Consider the following 16652-nt stretch of genomic DNA (forward strand, 5'->3'; position numbering starts at 1 on the left):
CTCCATTTTAAGAAGTAGAAATCTCAGCATATTAAAAAGCAGAGACGGCAAATTAAAAAGCAGAGACATTACTTTGACAACAAAGGTTGTTTTAGTCAAAGCTATGGTTTTTCCAGTAGTCATGTATGGATGTGAGAGTTGGACTATAAAGAAAGCTGAGCACCAAAGAATTGATGCTTTTGAACTGTGGTGTTGGAGAAGACTCTTAAGAGTCCTTTGGACTGCAAGAAGATCCAACCAGTCAATCCTAAAGGAAATCAGTCCTGAATATATAATGGGAAGGACTGATGCTAAAGCTGAAACTCCAATCCTTTGGCTACCTGATGCGAAGAACTGAGTCATTGGAAAAGACCCTGATGCTGGGAAAGACTAAAGGTGGGAGGAGAAGGGGATAGCAGAGGATGAGATGGTTGGATGGCATCACCGACTCAATGGACATGAGTTTGAGCAAGCTCCAGGAGTTGGTAATAGACAGGGAGGCCTGGTGTGCTGCAATCCATGTGGTCATAAAGGTTGGACATGACTGAGCAACTGAACAGAACTGAAAGACTAAGCACATTCATTGATAGCTGATATATTCTAGGGGTTTATATCATTTTCACATTTATAGTATCATGTATTCTATAAAACACTTTACCCAATGATTTACTGTAAATTGTAGTGGGCCCATACATGGCTAATTGACATGGACAACATACATGTGCCATAAGTAGAAATCACCAAAAAGAAGAAGTGAAGAAATAAAAAGTGATTGCTCTATATAACATACTTCTTCATACATAATATTACGTCTTGTGGATAAATAGGAGAAAGCAATGGCAACCCACTCCAGCACTCTTGCCTGGAAAATCCCATGGGCAGAGGAGCCTGGTAGGCTGCAGTCCATGGGGTCGCTAGAGTCAGACACGACTGAGAGACTTCTCTTTCACTTTCCACTTTCATGCATTGGAAAAGGAAATGGCAACCCACTCCGGTGTTCTTGCCTGGAGAATCCCAGGGACGGGGGAACCTGGTAGGCTGCCATCTATGGGGTCACACAGAGTCAGACACGACTGAAGCGACTTAGCAGCAGCAGCAGCAGTGGATAAATAACTAGATGGCCATTACCCAATCCATGCTATTGAAATTCCAACATAAAATCAAATTGCATGAGTGAACAACGGTTACATATACATAGAAGACATTTCATCTACACCTTTAAGTACAAGCATTGTCAATATAAGCCCCTCTGCTTTTCTACAACATTTAAACCCAGACAATTAATAGGCAAACAAAGATTTTCAAAATGCAGACCATCCCTATTCACAATCCTCTCTGAGTGCATGGCTGGAGAGTTAATCCTTTGGATAATATCACTTTTCAAGGAAGGTGGGCTTTAGTAAAGAATTTTTTTAAATAGGAGGGATTAATAATACACTAATCTCCTTAGTAACTGAAGCTAATTTATGAGAACTATAAACTTTAATCTATTTCCAACTTTAAAAGCAGAGAACATAAGTCAACCAGAAAAGTATTTATGGCTAGCGACCAAAATTAAAATTAATTCTCTTTGGGGCAGAAGTAGCAACAGCTTGGATTAGGAGGAATACATAGGATCTAGTCCCTGTTCTGGAACCAAGATACTTTGCAGCTTTAAACAAGTTCCTTGAATTCTCAAATCTTGGTTTTCTCCTCTACAGCACTGAAATGTTGAATTAGTTGTCTGTCTCTAAGGCTCTTTACAGCTCGAAAACAATCTATGTTTAAACATTAATGCAGGATTGTCTTATTAACTTCATTTTGTTAACATATAAAAGCATAATTTATAAAGGCATTTAAGCCTTAGGTGGGATCCATGACAACGCACGTCTGGTGACTCAATGAAAAAGAGCAGCATGATTTGTTCTACAGTTTATTCAGTCTTTAGGGACTTGATGTCTTCACTCGGCTTGTAGTGAAAATGTTGACATGGATTACTGCCCTCTAATAAAACTAATTTTCATTATGTTTGGCTAGAAATCTGTGTGTGATGAAGGGCTGGGTCCAAACAACAAATCAGCATATCAGCAGCTTTGCCTCCTCCCTTCCTCCTAGCAGTCCCCTCCCCCACTCTCCTATCCTTGTCCAACATCATTAAATAAAAACCAAAGCTTAACTATAAATAGATACTGGACTTGACTTAACTAACTTTAACATGGAGGGACAGGGCCTGAGTAGGTTCCAACTTGGCTACATTTTGCTTCATTCCTGAAGATTTTCCAGCAAGGTCTAAATCTCCTGCTGCCCTCTTCTCTCTCACATACTTCAATGTCCTTCTGCATTATAACTACAGGCAGCACTTTCCTTTACTCTACTCCTTACTTTGTAGGATAATCTCATTTTCTTGATTTGCAACATGCAATGCCTATTCTCTGTCCCAAAGAGATAATATATAAAGCCACAGAGACATGTCTGCACAAATCATTAAAAAATATCTAGAGGTTTTATTTAGTCTGATCAATACGCTAAACACATGATTTGGCTACAAACAAAACAGGTTTATAGTGGCTTTTGTTATAAATTTTTAAAAAGATGAAAAAAATCATAATCAAGCTGAGGCAGGGAGGTAATAAAAAAGTATCTAAAGGAATTGAACAAACAGGAAAAAGAAACTCAAATTCAAAGAAAAATCTTTAAACACTTTCTGTAAAACTTTCTTCTATGACTTTCCTTCTGACTGTTGGGCTTTCCTGTAGCTCAGAGGTAAAGAATCTGCCTGCAATGCAAAAGCCGCAGGAGACTCAGATTCAAACCCTGAATGGGGAAAATCCCCTGGAGGAGGGCATGGCAACCCACTCCAGTATTTTTGCCTGGAGAATCCCATGGACAGAGGAGCCTGGCGGGCTACGGTCCATGGGGTCTCAAAGAGTCGCACACGACTGAAGTGACTAACCAGGTGTACGTGACTTGTGGGTAAGAAAGAATTTTAAATTTAGGTTGTAGTGTGTCCCCTCTGTTTCATATAGATAATTGTGAGAGTAAAATATAAAAGGAAAATACCAAAAGACAACAGCAAAATACAAACTACAATATACATCCTCAGGAACCAGTAGCAGTGAGCATGAAGTCACAGCCTGCTGGATGCTGGGCCCTAAAAGGGGCAGGGGCAGAAATTTCTTTTAGAGTGGGGGATTTAAAGTCCTCTATTTAATATGAAGCACTAAACATGGGTCATATTCTAGGTGTAAAGCTAGAACACTCTGCTTGTTAAAAGAAGTTAAGTCAATTATTCCTAATTGATCCCAGGACTTACAGATTATACCACTGGTTATCAAGGAGGAAGATATTACTTTGTTCCCCAAAGAACTTTTGTCAATGTGTGGAGACATTTTTGTTGATGTAACTAGAGAGAAAGAAGTGCTTCTAATGAGGATTTACTGAGTATAGGCCAAGGATATTGGTAAACATCCTATAATGCACAAGACAGTCCCTCACAACAAAGAACCATCTGGACCAAAACGTCAACAGTTTTCTTACTGAGAAATCCTGGATTATAAGTAGCTGAAGACCTATGGAAGCAAGCGGCATCAACGCAGTCTGCTTAGACCAAGATCTGAACGAAGATGCTACTGGCTGGAGACTGGCTCTGTATTATTTCAAATCTCACTACGGGACAGGAACTCCAAATCAGCATATTAATGTGGTTGTGTTCTGGGGACCCAGGTAGAAGTCAACTGAAAAATGCCAGACACAATGAGATCCCATTAAAAAAAGAGAGAGAGAGAGAGATCCCACTAAAAAAGAGAGAGAGAGAGAGAGAGAGGAAAGAGAATGAAAGAACAAGAACAAATGAGTAAGAGAGAGCCAGAAAAATACAAACAAAACATCCCACTCAAAATTAGCCTATGAACCAAAATTATAAAACATGTGAAGAAATATAACACTGAAAAAGACAGCCAATAGTATAAATATTCAGAATGTTAGTTCACTCTGACGAAATTAATTTTATAAAATAGTTTGAAAAATATTTTTTTCTTTTTTAAAAAAATTAATTAGTTTATTTTAATTGGAGGCTAATTACTTTACAATATTGTAGTGATTTTTGCCATACGTTGACATGAATCAGCCATGGTGTACATGTGTCCCCCATCCTGAACCCCCCTCCCACCTCCCTCCCCATCCCATCCCTCAGTGTTGTCTCAGTGCACCAGCTTTGAGTGCCCTGTTTCATGTGTTGAACTTGGATTGGTGATCTATTTCACATATGGTAATATACATGTTTCAATGCTATTCTCTCAAATCATCCTACCCTCTTTAAAATAAGTATGTTTAAAATGTTCAGGAAAATAACAGATGAAATCACATCTGCAAAAATAGAAGAAATTATGACACAAAATCAAGCAGAAGGGAAGAAGAAAAGGCAACTGTAAAAAGAAATCAATTGAAAATCGGAAAAATATATAGTTTTTAAAACTGAAAACTCAAAAGATGGGATAATCTTTAAACCTGAAATAGCTGAAAAGTAAATTAGTAAATTATATTTTGGTAGCAAGTAATTTGCCCAGAAACCAGAGGAAAGAGAAAAAAATTAAGACTTGTGAAAGACCATTTAAGGAGAGAGTAACATGGAAACTTACGTAACCATATGTAAAATAGATAGCCAGCGGGAATTTTGGAATTTGCTGTATGGCTCAGGAAACTCAAACAGGGGCTCTGTATCAACCTAGAAGGGTGGGATGAGGAGGGAGAGGGGAGGGAGTTTCAAAAGGGAGGGGATATATGCATACCTAGGGCTGATTCATGTTGAGGTTTGACAGAAAACAGCAGAATTCTATAAAGCAATTATCCTTCAATAAAAATAAATTAATTTAAAAAAAAGAATCAGGGTGGATGGTTTGAGGGTCTCCAACTTTAGACATTTATTAGAGATCTAGAACCTCTTATTAGGAATTCTAAAAAGAAGGCTGGATTGGCTAAATCAGGAACAGTTATTTCTAATAACTGCTAAAGTTTTGTACTAATTGTATGCCAAATATATCAGTGGTGCCTGACCTATGATATATTCTCAATGCATTTCAAGAATAAATAAAACACAAGAAAAATAGACTATAAGAGAAAAGTAGATACTGATGAAATAGAAAATAAGATATAATAAAGATATGTAAAACTGAAAGTTTTTTTTTACTAAAAAGAATAAAATAGAAAATCTTAAGATATACTAAGAGAAAATACACATATACACAATATTAATAATATAAATATTTATAATTAATACAAATATTAATAATTGATGATGCAGAACTTAATAATTAATAATACAAGTACAGTAAAGCTTCTAAATCATGAAAGAATAATATGAACATAATGAAATGAATTTTTAAATGTGGATAAAATAGATAATTTAAAAGAAATTTTAAAATTGTGAAAATTGCTCAAGAAGACACAAAACAGAATAGATAATCATTAAAGCAATTTAATTGACAATTAGAAGTATGCCCCTGAAAATGTCAATCAGGCCCAGACAGTTTTGTAGTTTGTTCAAACAACTTCAGAAAATGGGGAAAATTAACCAATTCTCTGAATGAAGCCAGAATGTTTTTTATATCAGTTTGATAGGGATGAATAATTTTATATGAATAAGTTTGTATGAATAATTAAAATTGTAGAACTACCTGACAATAAAAATAGATGTCAAAGTCTGAAAGAATTTTTAAAATCTAGCATATATATCAATAATGCAAGGATGGTTCAAAGTAAAATAAAGCTAAAAATATAATATACCACATCATATTAAAGGAAAAAAGTCCATAAAAATCATCACTTATACATTATTTTAAAAGCTCTTAGCAAATAAGAATTAAAAGAGACTTTCTTAAACTGATAAGCATTAAAAAAAAGCCCTCAAACAAAATGTTAGATCACCACTGTCACTCTAGCCTTTTCCGAATGCCATAATCAATATACACAAAAACAAAACAAAAGTAAAGAGGTATAAGGATTAGAAAGAAAGAAAACATCACACACTGGTGATGATATGATGATCTTTCATAGAAAGCCTGAAGAATTTATAGACAAATTATTAGGACAAATAGGAGAAGTTCAACACACAATAATCAATGGTCTTACCATATACCAGTAATAACCAAATTAGGAAGAAAATACATCATACAAAATATCAATAAGGCTATAGCTATAAGGCTCCTAGGAATACATGTAATAAAATTAGCATAAGGTGTGTTTAGAACATTTTTAAGTGCTAAGAAAAGAGAATATCAATTTACTAAGTGAAGAAGTGGTGCAGTGGTAAAGAATCCACATGCTGCTGCCCAGGAGACTCAGGTTCAATCCCTGGGTCAGGAGGATCCCCTGGAGAAGGAAATGGCAACCCACTCCAGTATTCTTGCCTGGAGAATTCCAGGGACAGAGAAGCCTGGCGGGCTACAGCCCATGGAATCACAAACAGCTGGACATGACTGAACATGCACACTCGCAAAAATGAAGAAGTACACCATTTTATGATAAGATTCAATATCATATACGTCAATTTTCCTAAATTAATAAATAAATTCCAAACAAAATTTCAATATGATTGTTTAGAACTTCAAAAGTTTATCATAAAATTTATATAAAAGAAGTGTCTAAGAACACCCAACGAAATTTTGAAGAAAATGCTGTTCATCAATAGAAAAAGATAAAAGAATTGATATTATATGCATGAAGTATTTAGTAGAATACCATATAAGAGTTAACAAGAATAATTAAAATTATGATGTGAAAAGAAAATATGTTGCAGAATGATACCTAAAAATCATACCACTTATAGAGTTTTTTAGAACATATAAAAATGCTGAGGTTAGCCATAAATACATAAACATACATGTTACAAATAAATTGTCTTTATTATCATGTTTCCCTCAGTGGTAGCAACTGTAAAGCAATGGCCCCCCACTCCAGTACTCTTGCCTGGAAAATCCCATGGACGGAGGAGCCTGGTGGGCTGCAGTCCATGGGGTCGCTAAGAGTCGGACACGACTGAGTGACTTCACTTTCACTTTTCACTTTCATGCATTGGAGAAGGAAATGGCAACCCACTCCAGTGTTCTTGCCTAGAGAATCCCAGGGATGGGGTAGCCTGGTGGGCTGCCGTCTATGGGGTCGCACAGAGTCGGCCACGACTGAAGCGACTTAGCAGCAGCAGCAGCAGCTACAGCATAATTAGGTCGAAGTGATTAGAACACAAACCTGGCTGCAAACATTGGTTCTGCCCTTACTGATTTCATGACATTGAGTATATTATGTAATCTTTGGGCCTCAGTTTTCTCATATGTAAAGGGAGGTTTAACAGAATTTACACAAGATTAACAATGGGAGGACTAAATGTAATTATTGATCAAATTCACCCAGTACATAGTTTGATAAGTAATAATCCCTTATTAAATGATGGTTGTTATTATAGAAATTATTTTCCCTGTGGAGTGCAGGGACTGGCATTTGCAACCTCCAAGCCTTTGGTGAGCATGCCCCATTTAGAACAAAGCTACTATTTCCACAAAATTCAAATTCTAAAATTATTTTTCTAGTCAACTCACTTTCTCTTTTTCTTATTTTTAGAGCCATAGGTAAACTTTCATTAAAGTGAAGTGAAAGTCGCTCAGTTGTGTCCGACTCTTTGCTGTACAGTCCATGGAATTCTCCAGGCCAGAATATTGGGGTGGGTAGCCTTTGCCTTCTCCATGGGATCTTCCCAACCCAGGGACTGAACCCAGGTCTCCCACATTGCTGGCGCATTCTTTACCAGCTGAGTCACAAGGGAAGCCTAAGAATACTGGAGTGGGTAGCCTATCCCTTCTCCAGCCGATCTTTCCACCCTAGGAATCAAACCAGGGTCTCCTGCACTCAGGCAGATTCTTTACCAACTGAGCTATCAAACTTTCATTAACAATGTGATATAAAAGTGTGCTGAATGTCACTTTAAATCTGAGAAAAAAATGAGACAAATATGAACCATTTTCTTTGCAATAAATCACTTTGCTATCCAATTGTTTATTAAGCCACAACTGTTGAAAAGAACTGGCTTGTGTAATATTTGAGATTTTAGAGGGAAACAAAATGTACTAGGTGGATCCAACTGCCACCTAAAATGTTTGACATAGGGGGAAATATTTATGATTTTGCTGTCATGGCTAAACTTCTGAAAGAGAAATCACAAAACTATTTCACAGACAATTATTTGAAAGCTACAGTGAAATTCTACGAGTGTTACAATGGAAGAACAACTGTCCTCTAACATCATCTTCTGATTTACTAAAGATATAAACGAACCTATAAAAAAAAGAATTGCATTATTGTCTACAATTGAGGATTTGAAGGATTCCTTATTGAAAGCCTTATGAGTTTATTTTTACAAAAGCTTCCTTTTAAAATAGCTATATTCCTTGTATATTTTGCATCTATGCCAACAGCAGCATGGCTTCCCTGGTGTCTCAGCTGGGAAAGAATCTTCCTGCAATGTGGGAGACCTGTGTTCGATCCCCGGGTTGGGCAGATCCCACGGAGGAGGGCATGGCCACCCACTTCAGTATTCTTGCCTGAAGAATTCCCGTGGACAGAGGAGACTGGTGGGCTACAGTCCATGGGGTCACAAAGAGTCGGACTCGACTGAGTGACTTTCACTTTCAAACAGCAGCAAGACTATGTTTCCTTCTGTGGTACTCTACAGCAAGCTGATTATCAGAGCATAAAGAAATTCTAGTCATACGCAATTTTAGGTATGACTGTGAACTGGAATAATGATAACCACTTCCTCCAAAGCTCCCCTGAAAGTACCAGCAAAAATCAAAGCAAGCAGGCAGTGAACAGATGAACTCTTCTTCCCTAATACAGAGCATTTTCAACAAAATGGATATAAAGACAGTTTGGCAAACTAGAATTGTTTTCTCCCTGTTTAAAAATTTCAGATGTGTATAAATATTTTCTGTTTTGCTATCAGTGGAAAATAATTATGTATACTAATCATTCCATAGCTCCCAACCATGGCTAATTTTGGTTATTTGCCTACAATGAGCATTTAACCATTATTATTGTCATGTGATCATCTCAGATGCTTCAGACACTACTCCGTGTGTGTGCACGTGTGTGGGTTTGCACGTATGCACGCACATGAATGCATACAAGTTGGAGAGTGGGTCTTGTAGGTGTTACATATATTTCTACATCTAAACAAAATTAGTCAATTCATCCCAAGAGAACTACAAAAGGAGGGCACTTGGCTACTTTCCTCTATCTTCACCTTCTTCCCTGTCATTACCTTTAATGATTTCAGCATCTGTGCAACCCATAATGTCACGGTTTCTCAATTTCCTCTGGTCCAGAAAACTCCAGATTTACTCCAAGGTCACCTCACCTTGGGGTATCTGCCATCTCTTGGAAATGCTTAACCCACAAATGTGCTCTGACTACAAACATCTACTCTTTCATTTAACCTCTGTCCTTAATCTAAACTTTCTCTTTACCATCATTTTTAATTTACTCATTCACTTAACAAATATTTATTATTTATGCCAAGCACTGAATTTGGAGCTGGGGGTACAATAATAAATAAGACCAACATGGTCACTGAACTAATAAGACATTCTCCTCTGTAGAACATTGAATTACGGGGGAAAATGCAACAGGTCACTCCTTAACTGCCAAAGGTAGCATTTCATTATTAAAGCACATAATCCTGCAAATTGGAAGGCAAAGTCATTCTTTCTGGTCCTAAGAATAAGCTGCTCCTCAAGGCACCAAGTGGCAGCAAGATGCTGGGTTGAGGTTCCTCTTCACACACCCTCAAGAGTTCTCTGCCAAATCTGACCTCATGTTTCAACCACAAACACACAGCTAATAATAGCTTCTGCTCTTAACTTACAAAATACAATTCTTAAAGGCAGTGTTTGAGAACCAGCCAAACTTCTGAAAGGAAAATTTACAGAGCCTAACCAGTAACTACTACCAAAACAAAACTTCTCCCAGCAGCCATACGGCACTTCCAAGTTTCACCAGAAAGTTCTTTGAAGAGAATCTGAGGCTTCCCCAACCAGTGCCTAATGTCTGTTTAGCCTAGAGGTCAAGTTTTTTAATTACCCTCTGCTGGTTTCTGTTCTCTCAAAACAAGTAATAGGTAAGTATCTTTTGGAACAGGATCAAGAAAAATGTATAACCAAAGATATACATGGTGGTTAGTAGAATTCAGCAGCTCCGAGGCGAATACTTAAGTAAAGTGTTATGCTTTTTTTTTTTTAAAGGCTAATGTCTGACACATTTTTCATCCTCCATTTAAAATTAAATTATAACATCTTCATTCCACTATTTAGACTATTCACAAAAGCAAGATATTCAAGAAGTCCAATTCAAGTGACATCTGAAATGGCAGGTGCTGAACTATGTATACATCCAACTCCATATGTGATGGGGGTGCCTGAGCCCGAGATCTGTGGGCAAATAAAACTCATCTTCCATGTAGTTCTGGTAGATGAAAAAGGACTGTAACCTCTATGAGGACAGGGACCACATCTCTTGTGCTCACAACTGTATGCTTAATGCCTAGTGCAGTTAGTATGATGATTGGCATGGACTAGGTACTCAATAAACATTTGATATTTGATGGATAGATGGATGGAAAGATAGATGAATGCATAGATATTGTTTTCTATTTGGATGAGTGGAAGAATAGTATGGGGTAGAAAAAAATGAGTTGGGAAAAGATTTTTGACCCATGTTAATCACATTCTTCCTTTAGCAATAAGACAAAATACTTTGGGTGAAGCTTTGCTATTAGGTGAATTAAGGTATAGATTCTGGAGCAATCTTTGATTAGCTATCCAACGTTAAACAAAAAACATCACTTTGGGGGGCCCATTTCCTCATCACTAAAATCGATATGCAAAATTTATTTGGGCTCTTGAGAGGATTAAATGAAATAACAATGAAAGAGTCCATTGAACTACCTGGTACTGTGTTTTTAAAATGCTGAAAACAAATAAATTGAAGACAGTTATTGATCTTTGTGCTAAAAGACATGTCACTCACACAGAGGGAACAGAAATAACACTTCAGATAATTCTGGCCCCTGGAAATCTATGATCATTTTAAATATGCATAGATAAAAGAGCTTATGCTGTCTGTGCTGCAGTATTATATCATTAAATAAAAAATTCATCAAGATAAACTGTAATCATCTCTTCCCTAAAAAGGTAAAATGAACTTCTTTTCACATTGCATGATTCCCCTAGTTGTGTCTGTTCTAGTGTTGTTTTAAAAGATCACAAAGTATGGGCGAAGAGATGCACAGAAGTCTAGAGCAGGTGTCAGCAAATATTTTCTACAAATGATCAAATAGTAACTATTTTAGGCTTTCTGGGGGATAGAGTCTCTGCCATAACTACTTGATTCTGGTGTGATAGCACAACAGCACCCAGAGGCAATACATAAATAAATGAGTGTGTCTGTTCCAATAAAACTTTACTTATGGACACTGATATTTGAATTTCATGTAATTTTCATGTGTCACAAAATAATTCTTCTGGGTTGTGAGAAAAAAAAAATTGCATGCAAGACTGAATCTGGCCCATGAAATGGCCATGGTCTAGAGAAAACAGTTTTACTTTCTAATACCTGACTGGAGTCCTTTAATGCATCAAGAGTATTTACTTTAAATATGACATTGATATTCTCCTGATGATCCAATGTTAATGGTTAAATTATTAATATTTAACTAGAAATGAAGCACTATTTTCAAGCTACTTAATTAATGAAGTTTGGGAATAGTTAAAACATGCAGACACTTGCTGCTGGCCACAGATTAGCTAACATATATGTTTTCTAGCAAAGACATCAAGTTAAGAAAATAAAAGTAAGAGAAAAGTGTGTTTTAGGGTGATAACCATTGGAAAGGCATATTTCATTTCCTAACAAAACACATAGCAATTTCCTATCCTACTGACATAAAACCTGTGGGATTATTATTTTCGTGTCTTATTAAAACCTGCCTTTGAGGCAGAGAATTGAAACACCCCAATCACAGGTTAACTATTATCACTTGCAAAGCAATTTGGTTTGAACAATAGCCCTCTAAGTTAGATTATTTATCTCCTTCTTTATTTTCCCTTAGAACATTGTTTTTAATTGACCTAAATCTAACTCCTACAGATTCTGCATAAATGATCGCAGTATAAAAACTAAATACAATTTCTCTAATTCTGTTTGATACATTAAGACTTAGCAGGAACTGCAGCTCAACGGTCAAATTAAAAACTCTTCCAGTTTTCACAAATACATGGAAGCAGTATTGACGTGGATTCAATTCATCCTTTTGATATATTGTTGCTATGGACTGAATGCTTGTGTCTCCTCAAAATTCATATGGTGAAACCACAACCCCCAGTGTGATGGTATTTGTAAGTGAGGCCTTAGGGAAGTAATCAGGTTTAGGTGAGGTGACGAGGATGGGGGCCCCCATAATGGGATTAGTATCCTTATAAGAACAGGAAAAGACCAGAGTTCTTTCTCCACCATGTGAAGACAAAGGGAGAGGGAGCTATCTGCAAGCCAAGAAGAGAGTTCTCACGAGGAGCCAAATCTGCCTGCACCTTAATCTTGGAATCCCAACCTCCAGAACTGAGAGAATTAAATGTCTGTTGTTCTGCTATCAGTACTCTCGCCTGGAAAATTCCATGGACAGAGGAACCTGGCAGGCCACAATCCACGAGGTCGCAAGAGCCGGATATGACTGAGCACAAACACGTGCACGCATTCAGCTACCTCGTCTATGGCATTTCGTTGTAGTAGCCTGAACTAAGACAACTGAATCGCTGGTCCCTGGGTCGGGAAGATCCCCTAGAGAAGGAAATGGCAATCCACTCTAGTACTCTTGCCTGGAGAATCCCATGGACAGAGGAGCTTGGTAGGCTACAATCCACGGGGTCACAAAGAGTCGGACACCACTGAGTGACTTCACTTTCTTTTCAGGAATAGTTTAAAACATGCTTTCTTTAACTGTGCTGCCCTCAGCAAGTTGCTCATTGCCTATTTTCAATAAAATGAGGATTATAGTAGTACCTATCCCTGATGGCTCAGGTGGCAAAGAATCTGCCTGCAGTGCAGGAGACCCAGGTTCGATCCCTGGGTCGGGAAGATCCCCTGAAGAAGAGAATGGCAACCCACTCCAGTATTCTGGCCAGGAGAATCCCATGGACAGAGGAGCCTGGCAGGCTATAATTCAGGGGGTCGCAAAGAGTCAGACATGACTGAGCGACTAACACTTTCACTTTCATACTTAGAGTTGCCAGGAGGATCAAATAATATTCGCAAAGCACATAAGGAACACTTTATAGATGTTCGCTTACAAACTTCCTCATATTTATATATTTATTTTTACATTTGGTGGTTTAAGCTATATACACAGCAAATTATTTTCATTTAAATGTTGAGCGAGCTTTAACCAACTAATAGCCATGTGAAAATAAAATAAGATAAATAGAAATTAAAATAACAAAATGATACTATTTCTCAGGGTGGCTAATTTTTTTTAACTATTTAATGTTGGCACGTGAAATACTCAGAGGCATGTTTAATGGCCTAACCTTTCCAGAAAGTAACTCTGCAATATTCCTAAATCCTTAACATTATTCATAACCTTTGAATCACTGATTCCTCTTTTGGCAATGCTTCTTACTAGAATAATAAGATGTGGAGTTCGAGATGGATATATGGGGATATTGATCAAAGCATTATTTATAGTCAACTTCTCAACAAGAATTTCTTCTCTCCTGACTTTGAGCACTTGCAGTGTTTGTCAGTGTTTCAAGAAGACATAGTCTTTGCACTCAAGAAGGTAAGACAGAGCAAATACACATCAAATAACAGCACATAATTCTTTCCTAGGCACATAAAACATTCTAATTTCTGACATGCTTGGACCACTGATGCCTCGATAATTCAGCAAAAGGAAGGCCAAAATACTCCAAAGATCCTTCTTGGAAGAGAGTTGATCTGGCCCTTCTAAAGTGGGTACCACTTGAATGCAGGTGGAAGGGAGAAGAACAAGACATTTCAGGTGAGGTTTGATCAGTAGTTTTATGTTATCCTTGTTACTCTGGTATAATTATTGATAGTGCACCTTTTGACACTCCAAAGTGTCCTGATTCTTTTTATTTGTATACCAGTGTTCATTGCAGCACCATTCACAGTAGCCAAAAGGTAAAAAGCAACACAAGTGTCCATCAACAGATGAATGGATAAAGAATATATATATATATATATATATATATATAATGGAATATTACCACATATATTAATATTATTCTACTCTATTACATATAAAAATAATATATATTATTATATATAATAAAATAAAATGTATAAGGAATATTATTAAGCCATAAAAAAGAAATTCTGATACCTGCTACAACATGTACAATCTTTTTTTAAAATATAAATTTATTTATTTTAATTGGAGGCTAATTACTTCACAATATTGCAGTGGTTTTGCCATACACTGACATGAATCCACCACGGGTGTACATGTGTTCCCCATCCTGAATCCCCCTCCCACCTCCATCCCCATCCCATCCCTCTGGGTCATCCCAGTGCACCAGCCCTGAGCACCCTGTCTCATTATTATATATAATAAAATAATATATAAATATATATAGAATATTATTAAGCCATTAAAAAGAAATTCTGATACCTGCTACAACATGTACAATCTTGAAATAACACAAACACAAATAATAATACAGACACAAAATTATAATACAGACACAAAAGGACAAATATCACATGATTCCATTTATATGAATATAGAATAGACAAATTCATAAAGACAGGAAAAATACCTCTGTTTTTACCAGGGACTGGTAGGGGAGAGGAAATGAGTGTTTAATGAGTTTGGAGTTTCCATTGGGGATGATGAAGAGTTTTGAAAATAGTGGTGATAGTTGTACAACACTGCACATCAAAGTGTCCTAATTTTTACAATAAATTATATGAACACCCTAAGCAAAAATACTCTAAGTAGTAGGCATTCATGTTCACTAAATTGGTCAATCAGCTCAACAAATAGTAATTTTTACTAGCACCAGCCAGAGATCATTTGGTCATTCAGATTATTTGTTCATTTATTATTCGATGTGAATTCAACATAAAATGGTAATTTGTTTTAACTTTTTACTGTCAATGCAGAAAGAGAGCCAACTAGAGGAATGGACTGTAAATGAGAGTCTTCTTTTTTTGCATAGTTTTTTCCCCTTCTTTACAGTTATCAGGATACTAGAAGAGATATCAGAAAAATTCCTAAAGCTTCATGGTAACAGGCACTTCTAGAGTTTGTAGTGAACAAAGATCCCTAATGGCTTAAGGAAGAAGATTATGGAAAATTTCCAGGATTCTGCAGGACAGGGATTGAGATAAGGTTTTTTTTTTTTCCCCAGGTTTATCCTTAAAACTAAGTCTAAGGCTCACAGAATTAAAAGACTTGCTGGTCTGAAATCAAACTGAGATTTGGGGAAGAGGCTGCTATCTCCATGCTCAGCAAATCAAACCCCAGTTGAGCATCATCATTTCTGTACACAATGTGAAATTGGAAGCCCTAAATCATGTGAATGGCTGACACCAGAAAAAATCACAATCACTCAGCATTCTTGCCATCACAAGAAAATCACAGCTTGTTACAGAGAGTTCACTGGTAACCATGGAATATGAAATCCAAATTTTGATCAGGCCAAATTTAACAATAACTTCAGTCAATTATAAACTGGAATTTTTCCAGTTTCTATGTTATAGAAAATTTTATGCTATGATCAATTTGATAAAAATATCTGCATTAAATGCTCTATAAACTGAACTACTTAATAATTAAAATATTGCTTCAAGGCAGTGCCTTATTAACACACTTATAAGCTGTAAATTTAAGCAGAAAAATTTGATGCAAGAGGGAAAAATAATTGATTAATCAATATGCAATCAACAGTTAGCAAGATAGAGATTTTTCTGAAGAAGAAATAAATTTATGTTTAAATAAATAAATAAAAATAAACAAGCAGAAAAAATAAAATAAAAATTTCTCGTTAAAAAAATTAAAAAATAATAAGTCCTTATTGCATAACATTCATTACTCAGTACATCATGGGTTTTATCGTGGTCTGATTATGCCAGCAGCACACCTCAAACATAGGAGTTGAAACGGTCAAGTTGATGTTTAGGGCAGGCAACTTCATTACAATATAACAAAAGGGAACAATGATAATATTTGATACAAAATCCTGCCACCATCCAAGACTCTTCTGGGACCACAAAATAAAATCCTAACAATTTCAACCTTAAAAAAAAATTATCCTAAATTTTGCTTTCACTTTCACTCCATCACGATTATTCCCCTAATAATGTGTGGAAGCAAAAATCACTAGGCTAATTATTTCAGCTCCTCTTTGAGAGAAAACCCTGTTACACCAATAGAGGAAAAAGAAAAACTAACTTTTGATAATAAGCAGAGTTTTCATTCAAATGTCTCTCTGTGAAAGACTCAAAAAGTCACTTCACTAAGTTTAAATATGTTTCTGTCCCCCAAGTTCTTCCCAAACCTAATTAAACTTTTCTGTAATTGTTTTTACTCCTTTCTCTGAAGTATTAGCTATAATAAATGAAAATTTTGATAA

At 36.4% G+C, this 16652-nt stretch overlaps 1 protein-coding gene across 2 annotated transcripts in view; it reads right to left on the reverse strand.

The window, feature by feature from the left end:
- ARHGAP6 (Rho GTPase activating protein 6) overlaps positions 1-16652 on the reverse strand; it is a 542302-nt gene that overhangs the window by 490101 nt on the left and 35549 nt on the right. The gene's annotated exons all lie outside the window — the stretch shown is intronic.

Source organism: Ovis aries, chromosome X (genome assembly GCF_016772045.2).
Source record: "Ovis aries strain OAR_USU_Benz2616 breed Rambouillet chromosome X, ARS-UI_Ramb_v3.0, whole genome shotgun sequence".
NCBI classification, from domain to species: domain Eukaryota; kingdom Metazoa; phylum Chordata; class Mammalia; order Artiodactyla; family Bovidae; genus Ovis; species Ovis aries.